Genomic DNA, 17,571 nt, shown 5'->3' on the forward strand with positions numbered 1-17,571 from the left:
TTCTATTTCACACGTAGCAAGTACATGCACAGGGCAATCCTGTTTCACTGCAGGTGGAAACAAAAACCATACTATGTAGAAGTGCTAAAAACAGCAGTCACACAGCTGCTTAAGTGCCATTTAGACACATAAGGATGAAACATAAAGGTGAACAAAATAGCTTCACTTAGGGCCCTAATCCTTATATTAACACAAACCTACGTAATATGGCTTTGTGCACAATTTCCCCATAATTTTAGATTTTTTTTTAAATCAGTAGGTCAAAAATACACACTTCCGTGCCTTGTGGAGATAGGATCATATACCTCCCACTGCTCAAGTTGCTGCTGGAGACTCAGGGCTAAAGGGCAGTAGCATTTCTTGCTGAGTTCCTCTACTTCAGGCGATATGCCTAACCAGTATAAATAGGTCAGGTATCCACTGACCAGACTCATGGTGCATTGTATACTCTCCCATCAAATAACACTCCCTCTGTTTCCATAGAGAAAACAGCTGGGTAGAAGTATTTGGCAGAACTTCAGCAGTTCTATTGTTTTTGGATCCTGCCATACTAATGAGGGCTTGAAGCAAGATTTGACTCTGTAAGTGCAGGGACACTGCAGCACAAATACATTTTGCATGCAGTAGTACACTAGCACTGCCATATTCTGTCCTGCTGTATAAGTATTTTCAGAAAAGAACTTTAAGTCATGTCTATACTGCTACTTTAGCACTGATCTTACAGCTGCTTTCCAGTCCATACACCCACTACTTACACTGTAAACCCCAGAGGAAGTTCAACTTGACCCCAGAAGCTCTGCTTGAGTATTAGGGCCGGAAGTCAGACATGCTGGGCACAGCTACATGTGTGCTCTACTACAGAGTTGACTAATTCTCTCCACAGTAAAGCGTCACCTTCTACACATGTACCAGTATTAGGGTGCACATGTATAGATGGGCTGCCTGCCATCCAGCCGCACACTTTAGCACTCTTGTGCCCCAGCCAGCCCCTTGGCCAGCTGATACTAGAGCCCAGAGCTGAGCCTGCTGAGCCCCTTACCATCTGCTCCACCCCAAGTTGGCACATGTAGATGCACCCACTTTTCATTAACCCCTCCCTGCAATGCGTAGTACAGCAGAAAGTACTATGCAGTAATATGAGCCAAGTACAGCAGAAACAGGAAGTGGTTTGCAGACTAATACTTAGGAGACCTCAAGGAATAGGAATTTCAGTGTCAGTGTGAGAGGGTGTTTGCTCACACCCATTTCCCGGTGTAAGGTTTTACTTTCTGTCCTCTCCCATAATCTCTCCTTCCACATCTTGATGTAACTGTAGAAAAGGAGGGAGGTGAATCTTATGCAGAGGATGGTGAGCTATCTTCAACCTAGACAGGTGATTTCTTGGGGCTCCTCCACCCCTACACCCAGTTCCTTTTCTCCTGAAGCATTGAGGGGCAATCTTGTTACATTGTCTAGCAGTATCAACTTACTTCCTCATTCTGATATTTGATTAATTACCAATATCAATATCTTATCCCCTTTAGGGACCCACAATTCTCCCTTTATCAATTATGCTTAGACTATGTGGCAGCCTACACACAGTGGAGAACCCACTACCTCACCCCACTGCTTGAGGGTTCAAGGCCAATAAGCATGATCCATTAACTGTCGGCTCATTATCACTCCTCAAAGGGTGTCATTCAGTCATCTGTTACTCCCAGGCTAGGAACTAGGGCTCAGCATCTCATCCAGGCAGGGCAATCAATTATTAGCTGCTGTCTCTTAAGCTGCAAATATCCACCAGGAGGAACAAAGTCCAATATAAATTAAACAACCAAAGTCCATTAGCTCATAAACTTTGGGGGAGGGGGAATAAAGTCCACTCCCAGTACATGTAGGAAAGCAGCCTCTTCTTACTTAGAGTGCCCTGTTCCCCTCACCCTCCCCCTTGTTTCTTTCCTCGGAGCATCATGCCCCCCACTTTTTCTTTTCCCCAAGAAGCTTCCTGGACCGATGAAGGTGCAACATGAGAGCACATGACTCTGGGGACCCGATGTTACAGATCTCCTCTAAGTATTTCTCTTTCTCCAACCCTAACCTGCCACAACCTGGAATCTAGCCTGGGAAACAACCCACAGGGGTAACCTTCCTGAGGGCAAAGCAGGTGAGCACTGATGCATCATGCTACAGTCAGCAAGGTATGATTCATAGGGAGAGAGGTGGCATACTTAGTTCAAGCTGGTTTAGGGCAACCCTAAATGGTAAAGATATGCCAAGAATCAAAAGAGAAAAGGGGTTTGGTCTCAAGCAGACTACTTAAGCATGTGTTTATTTGCTATTGTTTTCAATTGGTCTACTCACTTGGCAATATTAACCACATAATTAAATGTTCTCATGAGACTATTTACATTCTAGACCTAAAGCATATGCTTAAATGCTTCACGGAATCAGGGCCTTCATTTTCCAAACTTATTTTTATTATTCTGACAATACAGTTGCAACCATGTCCACAATGTTTAATGAAAGACATCCAAGTCATTCCATAGGAGTGGAAAAGTCCACTGGCACTCACATTAATGTTCATTCAGTTTCAGAAAGACACTAGAAAGAAAGCTGAATAGTTCAAAATTTCTAAGCATAGTGTAAAAGATATTTGATCTCTTGGGATCTTTAATAATTTCCTACAAAATACAGTACAGGACACCATGAACCACATTTCCATCATATTTCTAACAGAATGAGGTTCAACAACTGAAATAATTATACCATTGGTTTCATTTTTCTATTTTTCTTTGTCTTATGCATTACCATTTTAAATTTCCATTTTTCTTAAGTCAGCAATCTTTCTGCTGTAGTACATTTTAGTACACTGTAGTACATTTTAGAAATAAACTTTAGGATGCTATTGCCATTTTAGAGACTAAATTGAGCTAATTCTTACCTCATACCAAGTTGCACTACAGTTTAATTCCATTAATTTTAGTGCAGTTACTCCATTCATTTGTTAAAGAATTAATGAGAAAAGAATTTGATCATAACTTAACAGAAGTTCAACCACCTATTTTCTCTAAAATTAAGAATCCTCTAAAGACCAGCATAACACCAATATTTCGATTATCTAACCTACATAATAGTTCATTGTTGTTGAAATTTTAAGCCCATCAAATCCCTTGCAGTCAGTGGTTTATTCAATGTACAGCAAAAGACAACTTGCTCTGTTGTAGTCACAGTTTTATTTTGGTTTATGCTGTATATAGATCTATGAAAAACTATGCCTCTCCATTTGGGTTAAAAACACTTTTTAATTAAAGAATTGTGCAACAAGTTTCTTTATACATCCTTAAAATTACATAGTGATACTACAGGACCATTTTGTAAAAAACTTAACAAAAACTAAGAAATATATGAAGGAAAAAAACTGTTCTTTACAAGTGTGAACAGTTCAATATCCCTATAGGCACATCTTTTGTGTTTGAAGGCTCTACTAGGCTATTTATAGACCCCCATCCCATTATGTCAAATTGCATGGAAAAGTCTCCAGTATAAAAGAATGTGAAAAGAATGGGATATTTTTATCATAAAGTTCCAGCTTTATGATTACCCATTTTCTACTGTAAAATTTCTTTTCTTCAAAGACCTTGATCTGGCAAATGAATATACTATGTCAGCTTTCTCTTAAAATAATTTTCTCATTGATTTTTTTCTGGGGAAAACATGTTCTGGCTTTTAAAATATCAGCACATAAAATTGAGGAAGGAAGGAGGTTGCTATTGAAGGGCTGGATCCAAATCTCTGTGAATGCTTTCCATGGTTATTAGCGAGCTTTGGATCTCTCAAAAAGAATAGGCAGATTTAGTATCAAGGGGAATTTTACTGTGGACTTCAATGAGGCCAGGAATTCACTCTTTTTTGTTTTGTTTCAATAAATAGTTCTGGTACTGACAACTGAAGGTTTTGAGATGAACAATAGAAATCTTACAGACTTTGACAGGTCTGGGACTTTGTGTTGGCCAGGTACTACGTAAAAATAAAACCTAAAAACCAGACAGGTTTTTTCTTGTTTTTTGTTGGCTTCATCTGGGCCCCATGTGGAGTTTCCCTCCAGCTGGATATATGCTGGCCCTGCCATATGTCAGAAACATAGAAAGACTTTGGGTAGTTTATTGAAATCTGGGTTCCTAATTTGTTTGTTTTTGAACTGTTTCATGAGCCTGGAACAAGGCTCTAATGATGACACTGCTCCCAGTGGTGAAACAAAGGCCAGACTGGGTGGAATAATGCTTTGGCTTGTGTCCCAAACCCTGAGACCGTCCCTGCTCCTCACCACTGTCAAGGCAGGCATGAGGAGTAGGCAATCCAAGAATGTACGCTCTTGGGACTGCAGCCCAAGATTGCAAGAGGCAAAAAGAGAAGAGGGACCTAACCTTGACTTGAACTTTTCCCGAGGCTGCCCTGACCCATTTCCTGTCCCTTGACCCATTTCCCTTGCCCATTCTCCTTTCCACCACACTACCATCCACTTCCAGTTTCCCTTGCCTACAAGAGCCCTAACCCATCTCTGCACCACCTGGAGCTCTATCACAGCCTCCATGTGCCCCCAGCTTCTCCCACAGACAGGAGCCTGGGCTCAGCCTCTGGCTGCAGGGAGGAGAAAGCAGGACTGCCTCCCCACACACTGGCTTTCATTGCCTCTCTCCCCTCCGCAACTCTACAGTGAGCCCTACCCTCTCAGATGCACCTGTGCTACCTGCCTGTTTCCCCCGGGGCAGCACATTAAGGAAGGGGGAAGATAAAGCAGCGCTGTAGTTGCAGCACTGCTCACTTTCCTGCTAGGCTGTGGGAACACTGAGACCTACCAGAGGAGAATTATAGGGGCCCACAGGCCTCGCCAGTGCCCAGAGGGGGAGAGCACCTAAGAGAGATTGGCTTTTATCCCTATGCAGCCTGTGAAAGAAGAAAAGGAGGAAATGCTGAAACCCAACAGCTGGTAGCAAGGCTGCAGGTAAACTGAGAGGTACTGAGTGAATTTGAAGGCTGGATAGAGGCAGAGAATGGGAATTTATTTCATAGTTTCACAGTTGGTAGGGTCGGAAGGGACCTGAGCAGATCATCAAGTCTGACCCCCTGCCATGGCAGGAAAGAGTACTGGGGTCAAATGACCCTGGCTAGGTAATTATCTAGCCTCTTTTTGAAGACCCCCAGGGTAGGAGTGAGCTCCACTTCCCTTGGAGGATATAGTGTCGCTCCCCTGGATAAGACAGGGGGTGAGATGAGGAAGAAGCAGAGAATGAATCAGCTGTGGGAGGCAGGTCATTAATTCACTGGGCTTAGGAACTGCAGTGTGCACAGGGGTGCCAACTTAACAACATTGCTGATTGTCTTTTGGGGATTCTAGTGACTTTGGGGCCCAAGTGATTCTGTGTTTGTCTATTATGCTCCATACTTGGTGAATTGTCACTTGCAACAATGTCAGAAGATTTGCCTAGTGACTGACTTACTTTGTTTTATGCTATTTGATTTGTCTGTCTGGCAAATTTCTGTCACCAGGGATTGGCAGCATTGGGCAAGGGAGGCCTCAAGGCAAACAGCAAGGAGGAATCAGAATAGAGTGGGCTAAGCAGCAGAAGGCTTGGGACCATATTGTAGAGCTCAGAAAAACAAGAGGTAACAAATTGTTCTTTGCTTTTCATGAAAGTTTGAGGAATACTCTCTTAACACTTGGATCTTGAAAAGTGAACATAGGTGAACAAATGAGCCAAAACCAATATCATAGCAGGCAGATATCTTTGTTCTTATTAGGGAAAGGACACACTCCCAGCCTCACAGAGAATTCCTTTTATTCTTACCAAAATGATGAAAAGCCCGAAGGCACTTCAGGTAGTCATTTCCAGGTACAGTTGTTTTGGCAAGTTCACCCTCTGGAGTGATATCAATACAGATGGAGGTAGCGTGCCCATTTCTCTCCATGATGTGATTTAGCCATTTGGCATCATTCAAGCACAAGAACACTTTTACATAGAAAACAGGTTCCCTTGTATGCTGGAATATGTAACTAAAGTCATATTTGAATGACCTGGAAATAGCTTTAGATCATCATAACTACAAACGCTTTGGTTCATACATACTCTGATGCTTTAACTATAGTAAATATGTTGAACATGTACCAGTAGAGTCTTTGATAACCCATCACATTGTATCTCTGCAAGTGATTGAAATTATTTTTTTCATATCGTTGCCTGGAGATTTTGACATTTTTCCCATTTATTAATTCTTCAGAAAGGTGAGATTAGGAACTTTTTTGGTTTTCTTGGTTTTGATGTGCATCTTTGTTGAAGTCAGACTCACACATCTCATACAAATCAGATTTAAAATATGCATTTCCCTGGACGCATCTACACGTTCACATTTACTATGTATTAAACAAAATTACTGTGCAGTATGGGCATGTATTTACACATGCGCGCTGATACTGCACAGCACATATGGAGACTTACGCAGACTTGAGCGTAAATTTGATACCTGCATCATGCAGGTATCAAATTTATGTCCGATTAGTCACTGCGCCGTAACGCATGTGTAGACCCTTTACTGTGCAGGAACACTGTGTGTATGGACTGATTTGGGACTAACTTTAATCCCAAATCAGTCCACATACAGCATTAATGTGGTTTAATGCCTGCACATGTAGATGCTTGTCTATTCCTTATAATTGCGCAGTAAATTTAAGCTAGTGTAAATGCACATGTAGACACACTCCCTTTTGTATTAATCCTGGACTATTTGTTTTATTAATCCCAGTCATGCTATATAGCTCTCCCCACCTATAATAGTAGTACACTGTCCCAAAATATGTCTGCTTATGTGTTTTATATCATTTACAAACTGATGGATATGAAAATCACTGTCTGATCCTCCTCCCCTCCATTCAAATCTGCCAACTTGCCTTCCTTATTTGGAGATCACATTTAGGGCTCCTGCCATGCTTTGCACGCATAACAATTCTTCTCATTTTCAGTCTTTAATATTTTTTTTCTGGATGACTTGTTCTGACAACTGTGTTTAGGGGACTCTCCGTCTGACAGCTTCACTTGACTGCGTGAAACTGATACTATTGAAAGTTATACATATATAGGGCTTTTAACTCAAATTCATCCTTGGTGTAACTCCATTGACTTCATTGGGAATGATGTTATAAAGTCAGTCTTTTCTCTTCAGGCATATTATACCTTAACAAGCCCTTTTTCATTCAAGCCATCACCATGGTAATCTGTTATGAGAGATGCATAATTTAATGCATGAGCCCCACTATTGCAAATTGCTCCCATGCTATCCTGTCCCTTGATCTACACAGCATTTTCCAGGATAATGAACCCCACTACTCTCTGCTCATCTTCTTTTCAGGTTTGGACATATTTTGACAGCCCCTCATCACTTTCTAAACATTGTATTCCACTACAGTTTCTTAGAAGCATAACATCTCCATTTGGCCATCACTTCTTTTTCTCAATTTTTTAACAAAAGAATTCTACCTCTTTGTTCTCAGGATATTGCTTTAAATGATGTGGGCAAAGCTGATTTGTGTCTCTGGTGAAAAACTGTTTTTCTTCTTTTTGGTGGCTGAAGGCAATTCATTGAATAGAAGCCCAAAAAAGATCTAGAAACATAAGAAACTCACACAATATTTTGATTAGAATGCTTTTTTGTTTGTGTGGCAAGAAAATATTGTCAGTATTAATGAAAACAATTGCAACTACTGCAGCCAACAAGAATATCATAGAATCATCTGCCACATTATAATAGCAACCCATCATGAGGAACACCTTAATTACAGCTATTATCTCTTTAAATGGCTGGGTTACTGTTACATTAATCTGATTTGGAACAGAAAGTTGCCTCTATGAGCTGTAACATTAAATGGGGCTTTGCCATGTAATTACACAGGGTAAAGTAACTTTGAAAGCTATTTTGTATGATGGTTACACCAAATAGATAATGAAATGCTATCATTTTCAGGCTGTTAGTTGCACCTGTATTTTAAATAATTCTATGGAGAATTATATCTATCTCTAAGGAATATTAGCACTTGGGATCACAAAAAAGGAACAGCAGTTATGACTCCAGGGAAAGAAAAGAAGAGAGACAATTTTAGTGAAGCAGCAGAACTTTCTTTATACAAAGGGATATTTTACACCGTGCTTGTGTTGTATCCCTGGGTTACAAGTAAATGTCCTAATTGTTTTAAAAATACCATTAAGAATTTATTTCTAATTTTTTTTTACCTTGCTGACAAGGACATCGCCAACTTCCATTCTGAGGCCTCAGTCCAGCAACTGGTTCTTCAAGTACATTGCATTAATATGGAGCCCCTCTCATCTCGGAAAGTCCTGCATGCCCTGTTCAGACTGGGCCCTCATCGGTTTCAAAACAGAATAGACAGTAATTTTAGGTACAACACTCCTTCTGAATTCCTTGTGGTTTTATAATCCTATTTCATTTTTTAAAGGTTTTTATTAATCCTGTTGCTGTGTGTAACAGGGGATCAGGCAGGAGCCCTGTTACTAAGGCAAGGTTGGGCAGGATTGACCCGACCATGCACCCTGCCAGGTGGAGGGAATTACACACCCAGGGCAGAATCGGGTAAATAGCCCACCAAGACTTGTATAAATCCATCAGTGGGGTACAAAGGGAGAAGTGAGGAGCGTTCAGAGCCCCAGATGGCAAAGAATACTAGGAACCCACCTGGTAATCGGGAAGAGGCACCAAGACTGCAGGACTCTAGACGGGGAGTCCATTTGGGCAAGCTACATACCTTGGGGTTCTGACAGCTCTGGTCAGCGTGGTGGGAGCTGAGGCTGGACAGAGCTATGCAGCAAGGAATCCCAGAGTGAAGGGGGTGTCCTACGGGTGAAGGACGATGGGTGGGCAAGAGGACTTCACGCCAGCAGGGATCCCGAACTCAAAGGGACAACATGGCCGGGAGTGGTGACACGGGAAACAGGAAAGCCTCCAGGACTGTTCCGGTATGAGACTTACATTGTGAGACACGGGGAACACACCTCGCTAACAAGATAATTACCGCTCAGAATGCCAAGTGCTACATTATATCCAGAAAGTATCTGGTCCTGAGAGAACTGCTTGGCACTACCAGAGGGCTTTGCCAATGAAGTAATTGGTGAGGCTACAGTTACTGTAAACTTTTACTTTGGAAAATAAACTAGCACCGTGAGCAAGTCACATCTGGGTGACGTTTGTCAATCCCTAGCTAAATCCCAACTAAAAAGACCACTGATCTCCTTAATTTTCTTTCTAATCCAAGTCATGTCAGGCGAGTATAGGGGGGAGACAAAGCTAGGATCACCCAACCCACTCACGCTGTGTTTTAAAAAAAGCAGCAGCAAAAACCACATAGACCATAGAAAAAACTAACTATGTAGCAGAGATGCTACAAAGTCTTGTAACACAACAGTCTGTCCCTTTAAGAAGGAAATATCAGTCCTCTTGAGAGAGCCCAGCTGTAGGGCATTTGGGGAATGGTTAGTGTCCCACTAAGCACTATAAAGGCCCTGGAAGACAAAGCTAGGGGAAGAGGAATCAAGTTGTCAAGGGAACAGCTTGTTACAAGGAGAAATTAAGCTGTTGTATCTATAGCATCAACATATATGAAGATAGACCCTTCTTGAAGCACTTACAGTCTAAGCCTCTAATCTTGAAAATCCTTATGGATATGTGTAATCCTATCCACATGCCTTTGCCTAGTAGAGTCTATAGGCCTAGTCATATGTTTCAACGTAGGCAACTCTACCATCTGCTTGGATGGTATTTAGCAAGGCAGTGGAACTAAGCACAGTACTACAGGGCAGTGCACCTTCTTGCGTGTTTATACATGTGCACACATGGGCACAGTAACACTACAACAGTAATTCCCAAAAAGAGTGGACTGTGGCATACTAGTCTGTCACAAGAGTGATGGAAGTGTGCCATGAGATTGCCTGTGTGAGGGGTAAATGCTTTCCTCCTATATCTGGCACCCAGTGACTGTCCCAACTACTCTAACAGTGCCTGCAGATGCACCTATAGGACCTGCTGCTGCTGCCTTCCCCCTACCCTTCCCCAGCCCTACAGCAGCCATATGCAGCCCTCCCTCATCCACCCCCTGCCCCCTTGCTGCAAGCAGTGCACTGTACTGTGAATGGGTGGGTGTGTGGGTGGGCAGACATACAGACAGAGCTGTATTTTGTAGCCTGGCTTGCCCCATGCTTCCAGAGCTGGCAGGTAGGACTGAGGGGGTGATAGCTAGTGTGTGAGACCATGCAGGAGCAGCCCCAGCAGCACAAACTCCCTGAGGTACAGGCCAGGTGTCAGCAGGGGGCAGACAGTGGAAACAACAGGGCACAACAGAGTGAGGTCATGCCCTCACTGCCCTTAAGTGGTGCCCATTAGATCAGTGATTCTCAGCATTTTTAGTCTCAAGGCCCCCTCTATACCTTTCCTGAATTTTGATCCATCTCAATGATTTTTCAACTGGGGTGCCACAAAATTCATAAAAGTGATGGAGGGGGCCAAGATTGAGAACCAAAGGTATAACATAATCATAACATAAAGACAGATGTATTTGGTGTAATTTTTTAACAATGCATCTCAGCACTAGTATGATTGCCTCTTGCAGGCGAATGCAACATATGTTTTGAAAAAAATACACAGATACACACATTTTCATGTGTAAGAGTGCAGTGTGCTGCCAATTTTAATCCAGAAAAAAGTGTGTCCCTGGTATCAAAAGTTTGGAAAATACTGCTCTACAACATACCTGTGTTCACTGGGTTAGCAACAACACTTCAGAGGTGATTATATACTGCATTACACAAAACATAATAATTATCTGGTGATGGTTAATAGCATTAATGATATGGGGAATATCTGAGAGCTACATTGTCAGGCTATTTAGCATAGTGGTAACCCCAACAGCTATAAAGCCAAAGGGAATTGTCAGGTAGAGGGATAACAAAATTAATTGGAGCATATACATGCTAGGGCTGTGCAAAATTTTGATGGGTGTTTTGTTTTGAAGCTGTTTCGGCACGTTTTGAGCTCAAAACAGCAACATCAAAATGAAACAAAAGGCTTCAAAACAGCTTTGAAACTAAATGAGGGCACTCAAAACATTTAAAAAGTTTTGACACATTTCAAGTTTTGAAGCCAGGCTTGCTTGCAGCTAAACAGAAACTAAGGAGAGGGATGGGGAGGAGGGGAAAAGGACTGCTCTCATATTAACTGTGTAGCTGTCCAGTGACTGTGATCCTTTCCTGAGGCCCCTTCCAATCCCAGTGCTCTGGGAGAGGGACAGAAAAACAGCATAAAAAGTAAGGCTGTACGAAGCTTTGGCCACTGACTCGATTCAGTGGAGATTCAACCCGATTTGGCAGCCATAGCTCCAAATCTGAATTGAATCAGGAGACCCTTTAACTTCTCCAAATCGAATTGGAACCCTCTGAATCGATATGGACAGATTCAGAAAGATACGATGATTCAGACATAGACACAGTTTTAAATGTTTTTTCTACATACCTCAAGATACCAGACAGCTCGTGAACGCTGAGATGCTGGGGCGGATGGAGCATCCCATGGGAGTACTTCTGGTCCACTTACGGGTTCACCACCATACACGCGGGACCATTGCAGCATTCACAATCCGTGCCTGGTACCTTGAGGTATGTAGAAAAAACATTTAAAGCTGTGTCTATGGCCAAATAGCTGATTCTCTGAATCAGCACAGAATCTTCAGATTCAGAAGCTGCTGAATTGAATCGGGACAGTGATCCAAATCAATCAATCGAATCACTGTCCCCGATTCAGGCTGAATCTGAATTGAGTACATCCTGTTTCACACACCCCTAATAAAAATCATAGTTTGAACTGAGCTTTCTCTATGCCTTGGGGTCAGCTTACTGAGCTGTGTCTTCCAGCACCTCAGCAGCATCAGAACAGCTATTACTTCCTACTTGCTAGTCTGTTCCCAGCAAGTGGGATCCAATACCTCTTGCTTTCCCAATGCCTTTTATTCATTCCTTTCAATTTATTACTCCCCCAAAATCCTCTTTTGTTTTGTTAGTCTATTTTGATTCTTTTTCTCACAGTGTGCATTCCATTCACTGTGCAAGGAAGCACAGCATGTATTGTATATTATATAATATACAATTTATACAGGAACACATACATACATATATATATATTTTATTGATTACATAAATACATACATACAATTATCTACATATATTACATAAATATATATTACACCACAGAAGAACACACAGATTTTCCAGCACACCAAACTCACTATCAAGTGTGCTGGAAAGGTAGCTGGCAAGCTTTCAGAGAGGGGCAGAACAGGGGTAGAGGGAGAGCTGTAAGTCCCCCTACCCACCCAACTGAGATGCAGCCTCTTTCCTACAACTAGTAGGCATGAGGCTTCTGGTTCTACTGACAGCAAAGAGAGGAGAGCAGTGCCACTACCTGAGCCTACATCCCCACCAATAGAACCAGCCATAACACCCCCCCCCACCACCACCATGACAACAACCAGCACCAGCATGACAATCTCCTCCACCCCCATTTCACTTCACAGCCTGAGCCTTCCAGTGCCAGAGGAAGAGCTTGAGGAAGAGCTGGACCTGGATCTGAGTGCCACAGCAAAGGAAATTCTGGGGAAGGAGGGGGAATCATCTGAGTCTGTGCTCCACACCTCTCAAGTTTCCCCTAAAGACAGGTCTCCTCCCCCAAAAGGCACTTCGGAGGAAGCTGAGGTAGAGGTTGTGGAGGTAAGTGGCTCAGCTGAGCCCTCTCCTCCTGTTGCTGTTCTCCACCTGCTGAGAAGGGGGAAAAGGCATCATCTGCACATATACCCACACCCCAGAAGCGAGGGGGTAGTGTGGTCTGGGATCATTTTTAGCTGGCCGATGATACTACATATACTATCTGCCTGCACTGCTGAGCCAAAACCAGCTGAGGCAAAGGAACGAAACACATGAGCACCACAGGGATGCTGATGCATCTCCACAGGCACCACCTCCTTGCCCTTGCTCCTCCTCAGCCTGGCACCAGTGGGAGCATGCTCAAAAAGAAGTCTCCCTCTTGCTCAAAAGCCCCTGTCCCCCCCAAAGCAGAGGCAGGCCACCCTGGAACAGTGGGGAAAAGATGGGCACACGGGGCACATTCCCAAGGTGGGCAAGGTCACCCAGAGCATTGAGGAGATGCTTGCTCTGGATGGCCAGCCCTTCTCTTTGCTAAGTGGCCAGGGTTCAGACGGCTCATGGCACTCATGCCCCCATCATACAAATTGCCTGTATACACCACTTCCAGCAGGATGGTAGTGCCCTCCCTGTATAAGGCATGCAGGGAGTACTTGAGAGAGGAACTGCACAGGACAGGTCTACAGGTGGCCTTGCACTTAATCTTGGACGTCTGGAGCAGCCAGGATGGAGATCATGCCTACCCCTCCTTCACAGACCACTGGTGTGACCAGTCAGGCCATCAGTGGGTTTTCCTTCAAGCTGAGGTGATGGATGAGTCCCACATGGCAACAACATCAGGGGGGCCATGAACTGTTTGGTGCAGGGGTGGGTCATTAGGCAGCGAGCGCGTTGGAATCTGCTGTGTGGCACACAAGTTCTGCCTCATTGTCAGGGATGCCTTGGAGGGGGACAAAAGTCCATCCATGAGATGGCCTTGTTCAGGGAGATTGGGATCAGTGACACCCTTAACAGAGCTGAGTGGTCCTCAAGCCCTTCCTTGAGGCCACTGAGACCCTCAGTGCTGATAATGCCCTCCTTAGCCAGGTGATCCCTGTAGTAAGGGAACTTCAGAGCCAAATGGAAAATTTCTAGGGGATCAATTTTCCTGGCTGGGGCAAGCTGCTATCACCAGACATGCAGGTACTGGTGAGGTGGATGAAGAAGAGCATCAGGAAATGGCTTGATACCTTGCGGTCCAGGGCAGTTCACGTGCTGGCCACCATGTGTGACCTGAGGGTGAAGGGCAGTATATGCGGCAGCAAATCCCTAGATCACTGGACGGAGGTGCTGGTGAACAGAATCAGGGAGGCAGAAGGGCACAGGTGGGGGACGTAGAAGAGGGGGATCCACTGCCACATGCCAGTACGCCATCCACCAGCCAGTCTCCTCCTCCACCACAGGCCCTGCCAATGTGGGCCAAGGGCATGGCTTCCATGGTAGAGTCCAGAGGCACCAGACCCCACCATAAAGCAGGTAGCACTCAGGCCTTGGTGGCTGCCTATCTCACAGAGGATGTGGAGCCACTGCTGTGCACCCCTTCGGCCTACTGGGCAAGCCACGGCCAGATGTGGCAGGATCTGGCCCCAGTTGCCCAGGAATACCTGTCCTGTCCACTGACCGGTGTTCCAAGCAAGGTGTTCAGCATTGTGGGTCATGTAGTGACACCTGATTGCACCTCCTAGGATCCTGGTTTGGTGGAGCAGCTGGTGTTCCTGGAGGTGAACCTCCCGCTCCTGGGGTTCTCTAAGCTCCATGTGCAGATGAAGTAAGTGCCACCCTCCTTGCTCACTCTGCACTTCTTTCTTTTTTTTTTCAGCACTTGGGTTTCACAACCATTTCGTGCCCCTCTCTCAGAGCTGGAGGGGGCACTCACTGTATCACCAGCCAGCAGGGGAAGAACATGTCCTGCTGAGCTCCTGTGCCAGGACAGCAGGTATGGACAATATGGATGACTTGGAGGTATGGGTAGTGGCTATGAGGAAAGAGAAGGCCCCAGGTCCTGGTCATGATCACTAAAACTGCACTCTGCCAGCCTTGGGAGACCTGGTGGGACTGCTAGCGGCACAGCACCCACCAAGAAATGTCAGAACTGAGGACCTCCCTCGTGAAAGACAGGTAGGAGGTGCCATAATCTCCAGCCACGGCATGCATGCACAGTTCTAGCTGGGGAAAGCCCAGACCTGTCACATCTTTAACAAGCCTGAGGCTTGCTGGTTGCAGTAGAGTAGTGAGGCTCCAGGTGAGCTCAGCTTAGCTGTCTGGGATGCCAGCTTTCAAGTTGAAAAACCCTTTGTCAGGCTGAGGAAGCACCTGCAGTTGGTGTGTGTGCTGTTGCTGGATGGGAGGAATAGTAAAGAAGCCAGAGCGTGGAATGCAATGCAGGCAAGAAAGCCAGTCAATGAAAATGGAAATGGAGGCATCAGGGGGTGAGGAATATGCTGCTTCAGGGAGGGAAAGGGGGATGTAGCAGGTAAAAGTGGAAAGGTACCCGGGGAGTCAGAAGTCCGGCAGGTTGTAGTGTACCATAATTCCAATATCTATATTGAGTCCATGAGTTTCTACATCCAGGTGGTTGATGAAGTGAAGTTCATAGGCTCATCTGTGAAAAGTGGTTTGTAAAAATTCCCCTTGAGGATCAGGCCTGAGAGCTTAGAGACAGGTAGTGTTCTCTTGTTGTCTTTGTTAGATTTTTGGTACGTGCTCACGCTGGTCCACGGTAGTTGCTCAGTGTCTCTGTGTAGTTTCCATCAGGGCACTTACTGCCTTGATGAAGATACGTATTGTATTGTGAAGTTTATCTCCGTACTGAAAATATTGTAGGCAGGTTGTGCGTGTCTTCTCACGGCATGGCCTGGATTCATTCCGCGTGTTTTGGGCTCTAGGAAGTTGGCTTCTGGTGATGAGGTTAACAAGGTCCAGTGCTTGTTTGAATTTACAAACCACTTTTCACAGACAAGCCTATGAACTTCACTGCATCAACCTCTTAGGTACAGAGACTCATGGATTCAATATAGACATTGTAATTATGACACACTACAACCTGCCAGACATCTGACTCCCTCGGTACCTCTCCACTTCTACCTGCTACATCCCCCTTCCTCTCCCACCCCAGCCTTTCTCTCACCCCTGACACCTCCATTTCTATTTTCACTGACTGGCTTTCTTGCCTGAATTGCATGCCCGCCTCTGGCTTCTTTACTATTCCTTCCATCCAGGAATAGCACAACACACCAACTGCAGGTGCTTCCTCAGCATGGCAAAGGGTTTTCAACCCAGAAGCTTGCTAAGATATATTTCTCTAACTATTCAGTTGTTCTACTAAAAGATATCAGATGGACCCAAAGAACCTTGTCTGCCATGTCCTTAGACCAACATGACTGTAACCTATACCCCTAGCACCTGTCCCCGGTCAGCTGACTGGAAGAAGTTAGGGCCCTGGGCCCATCTAAGCCCGAGGACTGGGGCTGGCAGGGAGAGTTCTCTGGCAGCTGCTGGAGAAGCTCCTGCAGGAAAGGAAAGAAAGGCTCTGTGACAGTTTGGCTGCCTGAAATGCTGGTGCTACTGCGCTGCTTACCTGTTGTTATTTGAAGTGGTGAACAAGACTGAGGCTGTAGGGGAGGAGGAGATCTCATTGGGGCACACTACTATGTCATGTAGAGCCCCAGCACCAGTGAGGGCACAGCGACAAGGGCATAGAGAGCCCAGTGACAATAGAAGGTAGAGTGAGGCCAAGACCTCATTACAGGGATGATATTGGCATTCTATCTGTGAGGCATGGGTCATGGTAAGGGGTAGTTAGAGCCACACATCTAGCCCATAAGGTTTAGAGTATCCCCTTGAAGCACCTACTTAGAGTGTGACCCAGCAAGAGGTCCAAGAACCTACAGAGTTTAGTGGGGTCCATTAGGACCATGACTGAGCTGAAGCTTGAGGGAAGCCTCCCTATCTATTATCTTTTCCAACAAGATGTGGCAGCAGGCAAGAAGAGAAGGTGCCCGCAGGGCAGAGCTGGCATGGTCACAGAGCCCTAGGGGTATCACAGCCCTCTCTAGGGACCCTACTCTGTGACAAAGTGCAGTTTCCCAGAAACCCCTGCACCTATCTTCTTGAAACCTGGCAGGCTTCATGGCCTCAGCAGGGGCTACCATGATGGCTGTTTTCACCCAACTCCATCTTAACACATACATGTGACATGAGTTTTGCTTGTCAGCACCTTGAGGTGCAGTTTACCAGAAGCCCCTGCACCTACCTCCTTGAACCTTGACAGGCTCCTTGGCCTCAGCTGGGGCCACCATGCCTGCTGCTTTTACCCCCCTGTGCCTTCACACTTACAAGTGACATGAGTTTTGCTCTGAACAGTTTGAGGTGCAGTTTCTCAGAAACCACTGCACCTATCTCCTGAAATGACAGGCTTTGTGGCCTCAGCAGGGGCTATCATCCCCGGTGTTTTAATTTGAATAAGAAAAGAAACGACAGCGTTATAGGCATTTTCATGATTCCCCATTATAGCCTATGGGCAAAATGTCAAAACAGTGAAACAGTTTTGACAAAACAAAATGGAACAGTGCTTTGAAACAGTGAAACAAAACACTGTCCCTTTGAAATGGTGAAACAGAAGTCTAAACAAAACCCTATGTGTTACATGCTTGATAGCTGTGCTCTGGAGCTCAAAATGACTCAGACTAGTTTCAGATTTACAGTGAAAGGATGTTGGCTGGAGATGGTCACACGGGATGCCCATGCCTGCTATGGGACAGGGAAATCTGGGTGAGGGGGATCCCCTACCCTCCATCAATGCTGACCT

Source organism: Crocodylus porosus, unplaced genomic scaffold (genome assembly GCF_001723895.1).
Source record: "Crocodylus porosus isolate Cpor-Errol unplaced genomic scaffold, CroPor_comp1, whole genome shotgun sequence".
In the NCBI taxonomy this organism is placed as follows: domain Eukaryota; kingdom Metazoa; phylum Chordata; order Crocodylia; family Crocodylidae; genus Crocodylus; species Crocodylus porosus.